The following is a 12,257-nucleotide window of genomic DNA, read 5'->3' on the forward strand; positions in this document are numbered from 1 at the left end:
GGGACATTGATCTGATTAACACCAGTAAATACAGTGAGTACTATCTAATAGAACAGGGACATTGATCTGATTAACACCAGTAAATACAGTGAGTACTATCTAATAAAACAGGGACATTGATCTGATTAACACCAGTAAATACAGTGAGTACTATCTAATAAAACAGGGACATTGATCTGATTAACACCAGTAAATACAGTGAGTACTATCTAATAAAACAGGGACATTGATCTGATTAACACCAGTAAATACAGTGAGTACTATCTAATAAAACAGGGACATTGATCTGATTAACACCAGTAAATACAGTGAGTACTATCTAATAAAACAGGGACATTGATCTGATTAACACCAGTAAATACAGTGAGTAATATCTAATAAAACAGGGTCATTGATCTGATTAACACCAGTAAATACAGTGAGTACTATCTTATAAAACAGGGTCATTGATCTGATTAACACCAGTAAATACAGTGAGTACTATCTTATAAAACAGGGACATTGATCTGATTAACACCAGTGAGTACTATCTAATAAAACAGGGACATTGATCTGATTAACACCAGTAAATACAGTGAGTACTATCTTATAAAACAGGGACACAAACCATTTTCAAGTCTTGCCAGACTTTCAAGATGACTTAAGTCCAAACTGTAACTAGGCCACTCAGGAACATTCAATGTCATCTTGGTAAGCTCCTCCAGTGTAGATTTGGCCTTGTGGTTTAGGTTATTGTCCTGTTAGGACAGTTTTTTGTATTCAGATCTTTGAAATGCACTCTACCTACGTAACATTTAGTGTCTCCTTATGTTACTTTGGGAAAACAGTTTTCATGGGCACAGAAATCCTAAATCATTTCAGAGTTTGCTAAATCCAATGGTTCTAACTGAGAGTCACCTTAACTTTATTGACAACACCCAAATGGATACTGTCATTAATGTGGTTCTTCAATAATTACACATAATACTTAATACTGTAGCTGTTTAGTTACAGTCACATGTTCAACTATCATCAGCTGATCCAGGAAATGGATTTTCGAATGACAGTCACATGACAAACATCACGACATGCAACAACAACCAAGTGCTTCTTCATTCATTACTCTGGTAAAGACAGTTATGCCGTGCTCCACGTTGGATCCAACATCCCTAACAAATTGATGTTTATAATGTGTTATTGTCTGCTTGATTTACAGTAGGGTCTCGTTAGTCTGTTTGAACACAGAGATACTTAGCTCATAATGTGTAGAGAACTGTTCCTTGGTGGATAGGCTATTGTACAACACACAGAGCTATTTTCCTTTATTCAGGACATTTAGAATGACAACTCATTACAGAGTAGCCTAGTGGGATTATTCACAAAATGATCTGGTGATCAGGTTATGAATTGTCATGACAAAGACATTTTAGTTTCCTTGTTTCACCTGAAATATTAAATTATTTATAGTCCTAGGTCTATGTTGTTGTTAGATAAAGTTATGGGTCCTACAGTAGGTCTATGTTATTGTTAGGGGAAGTTATGGGTCCTACAGTAGGTCTATGTTGTTGTTAGGGGAAGCTATGGGTCCTACAGTAGGTCTATGTTATTGTTAGGTGAAGTTATGGGCCAATTTGTTAAACACTTAGTGTACAAACCCTCATTGTCAGGCTGATGTTAAAGCTAGCCAAAGAGCATTTTACTGGTTGAAGTGTTTTTTAAAGAATAAAGCAGTTGATTTGCGACAATAACACAAACATATTAAGCAGGAGGTTCAAACGAGCCTTACAATTATAATCCAAAAGTAATGTAAAATGCACTCATAAGCAACCTGGAAATGGAGGCTTTATTTACTGTCAACCTATGAGAACTCCCCTGAGTTTTCCCCCATGGTGGTGAATTAGTGAATAGACACAGAACTTAATGTGAGTTTCCTTGAGTAGCACTCCTGATCTAGTGCTGTAATATTCAGAATACATTGTGAAAAACTAAAATCTTCGCTCACCATTTTTGCTCCAGGCAGATATACTACATCCATAACTAGTGGTTTCCTCATTACCAGATATACTACATCCATAACTAGCGGTTTCCTCATTACCAGATATACTACATCCATAACTAGTGGTTTCCTCATTACCAGATATACTACATCCATAACTAGTGGTGTCCTCATTACCAGATATACTACATCCATAACTAGCGGTTTCCTCATTACGAGATATACTACATCCATAACTAGTGGTTTCCTCATTACCAGATATACTACATCCATAACTAGTGGTTTCCTCATTACCAGATATACTACATCCATAACTAGTGGTTTCCTCATTAGCAGATATACTACATCCATAACTAGTGGTTTCCTCATTACCAGATATACTACATCCATAACTAGTGGTTTCCTCATTACCAGATATACTACATCCATAACTAGTGGTTTCTTCATTACCAGATATACTACATCCATAACTAGTGGTTTCCTCATTACCAGATATACTACATCCATAACTAGTGGTTTCCTCATTACCAGATATACTACATCCATAACTAGTGGTTTCCTCATTACCAGATATACTACATCCATAACTAGTGGTTTCTTTGTTACCAGATATACTACATCCATAACTAGTGGTTTACTCATTACCAGATATACTACATCCATAACTACTGGTTTCCTCATTACCAGATATACTACATCCATAACTAGTGGTTTCTTTGTTACCAGATATACTACATCCATAACTACTGGTTTCCTCATTACCAGATATACTGCATCTATAACTAGTGGTTTCCTCATTACCAGATATACTACATCCATAACTAGTGGTTTCCTCATTACCAGATATACTACATCCATAACTAGTGGTTTACTCATTACCAGATATACTACATCCATAACTAGTGGTTTCCTCATTAGCAGGCATTGTTTCTGCAACCAAATTGTGAGTGCATCGCCCTCGCCCCCAAAATTTTAGCAAACACAGAAAGGTATTGGAGAGCAAAATGCTTAGGATTTCACCAACTTTAATAACTTATCTCTAGCTACCGCTAATGTGAAAACAAGACAAAATATGATTGTTGCTAACTTGACTGTCTTAATTGCCAAATAATTTAACAGTCAATTGTTTACAACTTCATGGGTACACTCTTGGCATCACCTTTCACCTCAAATAAACAGTGGATCTTTGCTGTTGTGGGCCTTTAACCATCTGTTTATAACTTTGTTATTCACACAGGAGAGAGACGTGACTATCGTGGATCCTTTGGGGAGTCTCAACAACATCATGAAGCTGACAAGGCAGAGAAGAGTCTCTCCAGATCAGAACACCTCAAGAAACAGCAGCAGAGACCCACATGGAAGAAATCTTACTGCAAATCTTCATCGGAACTTAAAATACACCAGCGAGTACACACAGGAGAGAAATCTCACCACTGTTTTGATTGTGGGAAGAGTTACTTAAGATCAAAATCACTAAAAGTACACATGATGATTCACACAGGAGAAAAACCTTATAGCTGTGATCAATGTGGGAAGAGTTTTACTACATCTAGCTATCTGACTATACACCAGAGAACACATACAGGAGAGAAACCATATAGCTGTACTCAATGTGGGAAGAGTTTTACTCATTCAAGCAACCTGTTATCACACCAGAGAAAACACACAGGAGATAAATCTTATAGCTGTGATCAATGTGGGAAGAGTTTTACTCAGTCAAGCAACCTGGTATCACACCAGAGAACACACACAGGAGAGAAACCTTATAGCTGTGATTAATGTGGGAAGAGTTTTACTACATCTAGCCATCTGATTGTACACCAGAGAACACACACAGGAGAGAAATCTTATAGCTGTACTCAATGTGGGAAGAGTTTTACTCACTTAAGCAACCTGGTATCACACCAGAGAACACACACAGGAGAGAAACCTTATAGCTGTGATTAATGTGGGAAGAGTTTTACTACATCTAGCCATCTGATTGTACACCAGAGAACACACACAGGAGAGAAATCTTATAGCTGTACTCAATGTGGAAAGAGTTTTACTCACTTAAGCAGCCAGTTATCACACCAGAGAACACACACAGGAGAGAAACCTTATAGCTGTGATCAATGTGGGAAGAGTTTTACTACATCTAGCCATCTGATTGTACACCAGAGAACACACACAGGAGAGAAATCTTATAGCTGTACTCAATGTGGAAAGAGTTTTACTCACTTAAGCAGCCAGTTATCACACCAGAGAACACACACAGGAGAGAAACCTTATAGCTGTGGTCAATGTGAGAAGAGTTTTGTTACTTCTAGCCATCTGACTATACACCAGAGAACACACACAGGAGAGAAACCTCATAGCTGTGATCAATGTGACAAGAGATACTCTGATAAAAGATCTCTGATCAAACATCAGAAAATACATACATGAAGGAGTTGTTTCATGATATCAATGAAATAATGTCACAATGTAGAATGTTTTAACATTGTAGTAGGAGTATTTTAATGATGTCACAATGTAGAACCCTAAACGTTTGTCCCCTGTTCTATTGATTTCAACATGATATGGATATTAGCCTCATCTGTGGAAATTGTTTTGTTCTTTGCTCCGTTCATCTTTCCCTCAATCTTGACTAGTCTGCCAGTCCCTGCCACTGAAAAACTTCCCCACTGCATGATGCTGCCATGCTTCACCGTAGGGATGGTGCCTGGTTTCCTCCAGACGTGACACTTGGCATTCAGGCCAAGAGTTCAATCTTGGTTTCATCAGAACAGAGAATCTTGTTTCTCATGGTCTGAGAGGCCTTTTGGTGAACTCCAAGTGGGCTGTCATGTGACTTTTATTGAGAAGTGACTTCTGTCTGGCCACTCTACCATAAAGGCCTGATTTGTGGAGTGCTGTATAGATGGTTGTCCTTCTGGAAGGTTCTCCCATCTCCACAGAGGAACTCTGGAGCTCTGTCATAGTGAACAGCGGGTTCTTGGTCACATCCTTGAACAAGGCCCTTCTCCCCCGATTGCTCTGTTTGAAGAGTCTTGGTGGTTCCAAATGTCTTCCATTTAATAATGATGGAGGCCACTGTGTTCTTGTGGACCTTCAATACTTCAGCCATTTTTTGGTACCCTTCCCCAGATCCTGTCTCGGAGCTCTACGGACAATTCCTTCAACCTCATGGCTTGGTTTTTGTTCTGACATGCACTGTCAACTGTGGGACCTTATATAAACAGGTGTGCCTTTACAAATCATGTCCAATCAATTGAATTTACCGCAGGTGGACTCCAATCAAGTTGTAGAAACATCTCAAGGATAATCAATGGAAACAGGATGCATGTAAGCTCAATTTCGAGTCTCATAGCAAAGGGCCTGAATACTTATGTAAATAAGGTATTTCTGTTTTTCACTTTGTCATTATGGGGTATTGTGTGTAGATTAATGAGGAAAACAATATTATTTAATCCATTTTAGAATAAGGCTGTAACGTAACAAAATGTGTGAAAAGTCAAGGGGTCTGAATACTTTCTAAATGCTCTGAATATGCTATTGGTTTACTGTTAGAATAAGTTGTATGACTACACCAATACTGTTAAAGCAACGATGCAGAGACCTAGAAAATGCATGGCCAACCTTGCTGCTAGAGATCTAGCTACTGGGTGTGCAGGTTTCTGTTCCAGCCCTGCACTAACACCTGACATTGTGCTGATTATTTGGATTAGACACTATTGAACTATTCAGTCATGTCTTGTTGTGGAGTCAGATGGACGTCTAAATCCACGGCCCATTTCCACAGCTGTTCTTTATGATAGGAAATAAAGTGGATTCACACAATCAACTATAGTGTCTTTTTGGGTCAGTGAACATTCCCTGTTTGTCTGTTTTATTTGGTTGTTTCTCTAATTTAGTCTGATGATATTGATGCACAATCACTGTCTGGCTGACAGTCTGTGAACTGAGTCAATCTAGTTCCCACAGAATGAATGTTGTGGGTATTTAATTCTGCTACATTTAAACATTATTTTAAGCTTTATTTAACTAGGCAAGACAGTTGAGAACAAATTCTTATTTACAATGATGGCCTACCTGGGAACAGTGGGTTAACTGCCTTGTTCAGAGGCAGAACGACAGATTTTTACCTTGTCGGCTCGGGATTCGATCCACCAACCTTTTGGTTTCTGGCCCAATGCTCTAACCACTAGGCTACCTGCCGGCCTATAGGCATGTCCAATGCAGACATGATGGGATTAGTATTGGCTTCATAGGCGTGTCCAATGCAGACATGATGGGATTAGTATTGGCTTCATAGGCATGTCCAATGCAGACATGATGGGATTAGTATTGGCTTCATAGGCGTGTCCAATGCAGACATGATGGGATTAGTATTGGCTTCATAGGCGTGTCCAATGCAGACATGATGGGATTAGTATTGGCTTCATAGACGTATCCAATGCAGACATGATGGGATTAGTATTGGCTTCATAGACGTGTCCAATGCAGACATGATGGGATTAGTATTGGCTTCATAGGCGTGTCCAATGCAGACATGATGGGATTAGTATTGGCTTCATAGACGTGTCCAATGCAGACATGATGGGATTAGTATTGGCTTCATAGACGTGTCCAATGCAGACATGATGGGATTAGTATTGGCTTCAAAGACGTGTCCAATGCAGACATGATGGGATTAGTATTGGCTTCATAGACGTGTCCAATGCAGACATGATGGGATTAGTATTGGCTTCATAGGCGTGTCCAATGCAGACATGATGGGATTAGTATTGGCTTCATAGACGTGTCCAATGCAGACATGATGGGATTAGTATTGGCTTCATAGGCGTGTCCAATGCAGACATGATGGGATTAGTATTGGCTTCATAGGCGTGTCCAATGCAGACATGATGGGATTAGTATTGGCTTCATAGACGTGTCCAATGCAGACATGATGGGATTAGTATTGGCTTCATAGGCGTGTCCAATGCACTTGTGCATGGGGTTTGTAATTTCGATAGTGAAACAGGATTTGCTAATCCTCCCACATTGTTTCCATTTTGCTGAGATGTTTTCTCCATTTGAAATGATACTGTTAGAAATAGGTAAAGCACTCACACATCTGAGAACTTGTGTGTGTTAATCATTAGTTAATAACTTGAAAGAAAACAAAAGGCTGATTGATACTGATCAGTGTGTGGGTTTCTTTTTCATCAGACAATTAATGAGGCTCGCCATGTCGATGGAGACCAGATCAGACTCATAATGAGGCTCACCGTGTTGAAGGAGACCAGATTAGACTCATAATGAGGCTCACCATGTTGAAGGAGACCAGATCAGACTCATAATGAGGCTCACCGTGTTGAAGGAGACCAGATTAGACTCATAATGAGGCTCACCATGTTGAAGGAGACCAGATTAGACTCATAATGAGGCTCACCATGTTGAGGGAGACCAGATTAGACTCATAATGAGGATCACCATGTTGAAGGAGACCAGATTAGACTCATAATGAGGATCACCATGTTGAAGGAGACCAGATTAGACTCATAAGGAGGCTCACCATGTTGAAGGAGACCAGATTAGACTCATAAAGACCCAGTGAGGGTGGAGCTCAGTCAGAGAGCTGTTGAGGGACTGGTTAGGAAGAACACTTCTACAGCCAGAGAGGTGAGAGGTCACACATGGTTTAGATGGTAAATATTTGTTCCCTTAGCGGTTCATCACGTCAGCAAAAGGGAATATGTTCCATCATCTATGTTTATTTACATTAGTGCAAATTGTCCACTGATATTGGTGTAATTTCTCACCCCTTCTGGCTGTATGAAAGTTAATTTCCCCTCAGACACACACATTTGTTCTTTGATATTATGGTAATTTGTGTGGAATGTACTTGTCCCCACACATTCACCCCATCTCTTTACATTGCTGATGCATATTCAGTGGCCTGACTGTGTCCAGACTTTGTCAAAGGCCCATCCTGGTAGATCTGAACCTAATGCAGCTTGGAGTGATCAGATGACAGAAGTCACATTTAAGTGCCAGGTGTAACTGAGGCCGTAGATGCTCCATATCCATTACTTTGAGTGTTTTATATAATATGACTAAATGTGTTTCTGTGTTGCAGGGGCAGTCAGAAATGGAACAGCAAGGCCACAGAACATGACATAAGCAGAGCTGTGGGAGACCACCTCAAGCCCCTGGTAGATCCGGGGGTGGTGTTTACCACTCCACCACGCCTTCAGCAGGCTGGAAAAGTGGGATTGATACAGTTTTTCATACTAAGGTGGACCAAGAGTTTGTTGATTGGTCAGTCATTGGGTTAATTTGTTTTACAATATGTTCAAATCAAATCAAGCTTTATTTATACAGCACATGTCAGACATGGATGCAACACAATGGCTTCAAAGGAAAAAACGATGAAAATAATCAGAAATATTTAGTACACAAATATGAGGATAAAAAACAATAATAACAACTGAAAGACTAATGAGCATTCTGATGCCATTGATTAAAATACTAAGAATTGGATGCAACATCCAACCCAAAATATCAGCTTGTTTTACTACATTGTTTCTTGCTAAGATCCACAGCAAATATCACTAAAATAGAAGAGGGGAACAAACAAAGAGTCACTGACAACAACCACAACTAAACAGGTGGGGTTTTAGGAGGGTCTCTGAAAGAAACTATGGGGGTGTCCACTGAAAGTTGACTAGTAACAACAACTGGGACCTAAAAGACACCCACCATGAGACCCACTAAATCTGCCCAAAAAGAGGAAAACAAAATAAAAACCCACATCAAACTTAAAGACAGGAAGCAAACCAAAAAGGTGGCGCAACTAAAGGTGTTGACTGTCCACATGTATCAAGACAACTGGAGCACTGGGCCAGACACTCTTAAATAGAACCTGGACCAGCTCAGGTGAAACACCTTCCCACTAACGAGATGGACAAGCCAGCACAGGTGTAACACATACTGACTAACGAGGTGACACCAATCAGTGCGTCCTACGTGCTAACGAGCTAGACGTGCTAATGCGCTAGACGTGCTAACGAGCTAGACGTGCTAACGAGCTAGACGTGCTAACGAGCTAGACGAGCTAGACGTGCTAACGAGCTAGACGTGCTAACGAGCTAGACGTGCTAACGAGCTAGACGTGCTAACGGGCTAGACGTGCTAACGAGCTAGACACGTGCTAACGAGCTAGACGTGCTAAAGTCCAACCTCAAAACATTAATGGAAAAACCAAAGCCTGTAACACCTTCCCCATTAAGACAACAAATATATCCTATATTTTTGTTGGAAAAGTTTGCTCACCACCAACAGAAAACAACTTCCATTTCACATTATAATCAACTACAATGATTCACCTTCACCAATATAAACATGGTGTCTACTGGATGTCAACAATTAAAAACAAGAAAAAAACACGTATTTCTAAATAATAATATACAATAGGATTATTTGTTTCTCCTTTTTCTTTCTATAGAATCCTAAAACTCACTAGCTTCTAGAACTCTCGTCTTCCTAAAACTCACTAGCTTCTAGAACTCTCGTCTTCCTAAAACTCACTAGCTTCTAGAACTCTCGTCTTCCTAAAACTCACTAGCTTCTAGAACTAGCTCCTTAATATCCGTAGTAACTTTTAACCTCACTGTGGAGCTTCTCTCTCTTTTCAGGGTTCACTAGATAGGCATGTTGTTGGATCGGGGCCCAGTCCCCAATGTCCTGCTCTAATACATTTGGGTTGGCACATCAGAGAATGAACCCTGATATTCTAAAAGCAGGGCAACAATGTCAATATAATTATACAAAAAAAATTGTCAGTTGGTTGCATAAATAATTATCATTACTAAATGTTACATGAAATGTAAAAATGAAATATTTGGTTGCATCGTCTTATTTTCAACGGCTTTTCAATTACATTTTGCTAGATGGGATATCCCCAATGTCAAAGCACAGTTTTAAAGTGTCCAAATCAATAACCAATATGCAGAAACAGTTTGGGATATATTGAAAACCTAAACATAAAATGTGCTATATACACAAACATCTGCCATAATCATATTACTTGTAATTTTTAAAACAAGCACCTTTTAAAATGTACAAGCACCAAAAACGCTGTTGTTTTGACAAGTAGCAATAAATCACTGATATCGATTAGGGGGGAAATCAGGTTGTACGTGATGTTGAAACTAACACAACTAAAAAACACATGGAAATGGGAGATATATTTTACCTCACTGATTAGAGGACAACCTGCAGAAGACAGTCAGCTACATTTTGGAGTGATGCATTTAAATGTAGGGGTCCCTAAACAAAGGAACACAACACTAATTTGTCATAACTCATCGATATCATGTTGAAATCAATTGTACGACAGGAGGGAGATGAGGTTGCACGTCCTGTTAAAACTAACAGCTCAAAAACCACACGGAATCTGGGAATAATGTGTACATCACTGGTTAGAGGACAATTTGTAGAAAACAGCCAGATACATTTTGAAGTGTTGCATTTTGATTCCAATGGGTCACCAACGTGGTAAGTGTAACACAGCTCTTTTGTTGTTAGTCACTTTTTATTAAATCACATAAATAGTAACTCTTCCATTTCAGAGCCTGGATTTTCCCCCTGAGGCTAATATCCATATCATGTTGAAATCAATAGAACAGGGGACAAACGTTTAGGGTTCTACATTGACATCATTAAAATACTCCTACTACAATGTTAAAACATTCTACATTGTGACATTAATTCATTGATATCATGAAACAACTCCTTCATGTATTTTCTGATGTTTGATCAGAGATCTTTTATCAGAGTATCTCTTGTCACACTGATCACAGCTATAAGTTTCTCTCCTGTGTGTATTCTCTGGTGTAGAGTCAGACTGCTAGATGCAGAAAAATCTTCCCACATTGATTTGGAGAGACTCTTCTCTGTTTATCAGAGTATCTATTCCCACATTGAGCACAGCTATGAGGTTTCTCTCCTGTGTGTTCTATGGTGTACCTTCAGACCACAAGAACTAACAAACCCCTTCCCACATTGATCACAGCTAAAAGATTTCTCTCCTGTGTGTGTTCCATGGTGTACCTTCAGACTGCTAGAAAGAACAAAACTCTTCCTACATAGAGTACAGCTATATGGTTTCTCTCGTCTCTCTCTTGTGTGTGTTCTCTGATGTGATATCAGGCTTCTTGACTCAGTAAAACTCTTTCCACATTGATTACAGCTAAAAGGTTTCTCTCCTGTGTGTGTTCTCTGGTGTCTCTTCAGACAGTTAGAACGAAAAAAACTCTTCCCACATTGAGTACAGCTAAAAGGTTTCTCTCCTGTGTGTGTTCTCTGATGTGCTATCAGGCTACCTGACAGGGTATAACTCCTTCCACATTGATTACAGCTAAAAGCTTTCTCTCCTGTGTGTGTTATCTGGTGTCTCTTCAGACAGTTAGAACGAACAAAACTCTTCCCACATTGAGTACAGCCAAAAGGTTTCTCTTTAGTGTGAATTCTTTGATGTACTTTAAGTTTTACTGAGGAGTTTAATATTTTCCCACTGTCAGAGCAGCAGTGAGATTTCTTCCCTGTGGGTCTCTGCAGGTGTTTCTTGAGGAGTTCTGATCTGGAGGGACTCTTCTCTGCCTCGTCAGCATCATGATGTTGTTGAGGCTCCCCAGAGGATCCACGATAGTCCCGTCTCTCTCCTGTGTGAACAACAAAGTCATACAGATGGTTAAATGCCCACAACAGCAGAAATCCACTGTTTATTTGAGGTAAAAAGGGATGACCAGAGAGTACCCATGAAGTTGTACAACATTTGACAAGACTATCTTAAGACAGTCAAGACCTAAGCAGTGTGCCAGATGACTTTTGGCCTCCAATATAGGCCCCTTTCTGTGTTTGCTAAAATTGCAGCGATGCACACGCAATTTGGTTGTAGAAACTCCTCCCTGCTAATGAGGAAACCACTAGTTATTGATGTAGTATATCTGGTAATGAGGAAACCAATAGTTATGGATGTAGTATATCTGGTAATGAGGAAACCACTAGTTATGGATGTAGTATATCTGTTAATGAGGAAACCACTAGTTATGGATGTAGTATATCTGGTAATGAGGAAACCACTAGTTATGGATGTAGTATATCTGCCTGGAGCAAAAATGGTGAGCGAAGATTTTCGTTTTTCACAATGTATTCTGAATATAACAGCGCACTATCAGGACAAGATCAGGAGTGCTACTCAAGGAAACTCACATTAAGCTCTGTGTCTATTCACTAATTCACCACCATGGGG

The 12,257-nt window shown here is 39.5% G+C and overlaps 1 pseudogene; it reads left to right on the forward strand.

The window, feature by feature from the left end:
* The first annotated feature begins 3,112 nt into the window (after nt 1–3,112).
* LOC115186453 (zinc finger protein 2 homolog) lies at nt 3,113–4,402 on the forward strand (annotated as a pseudogene).
* Nucleotides 4,403–12,257: the final 7,855 nt, after the last annotated feature.

Source organism: Salmo trutta, unplaced genomic scaffold (assembly GCF_901001165.1).
Source record: "Salmo trutta unplaced genomic scaffold, fSalTru1.1, whole genome shotgun sequence".
Taxonomy (NCBI): Eukaryota; Metazoa; Chordata; class Actinopteri; order Salmoniformes; family Salmonidae; genus Salmo; species Salmo trutta.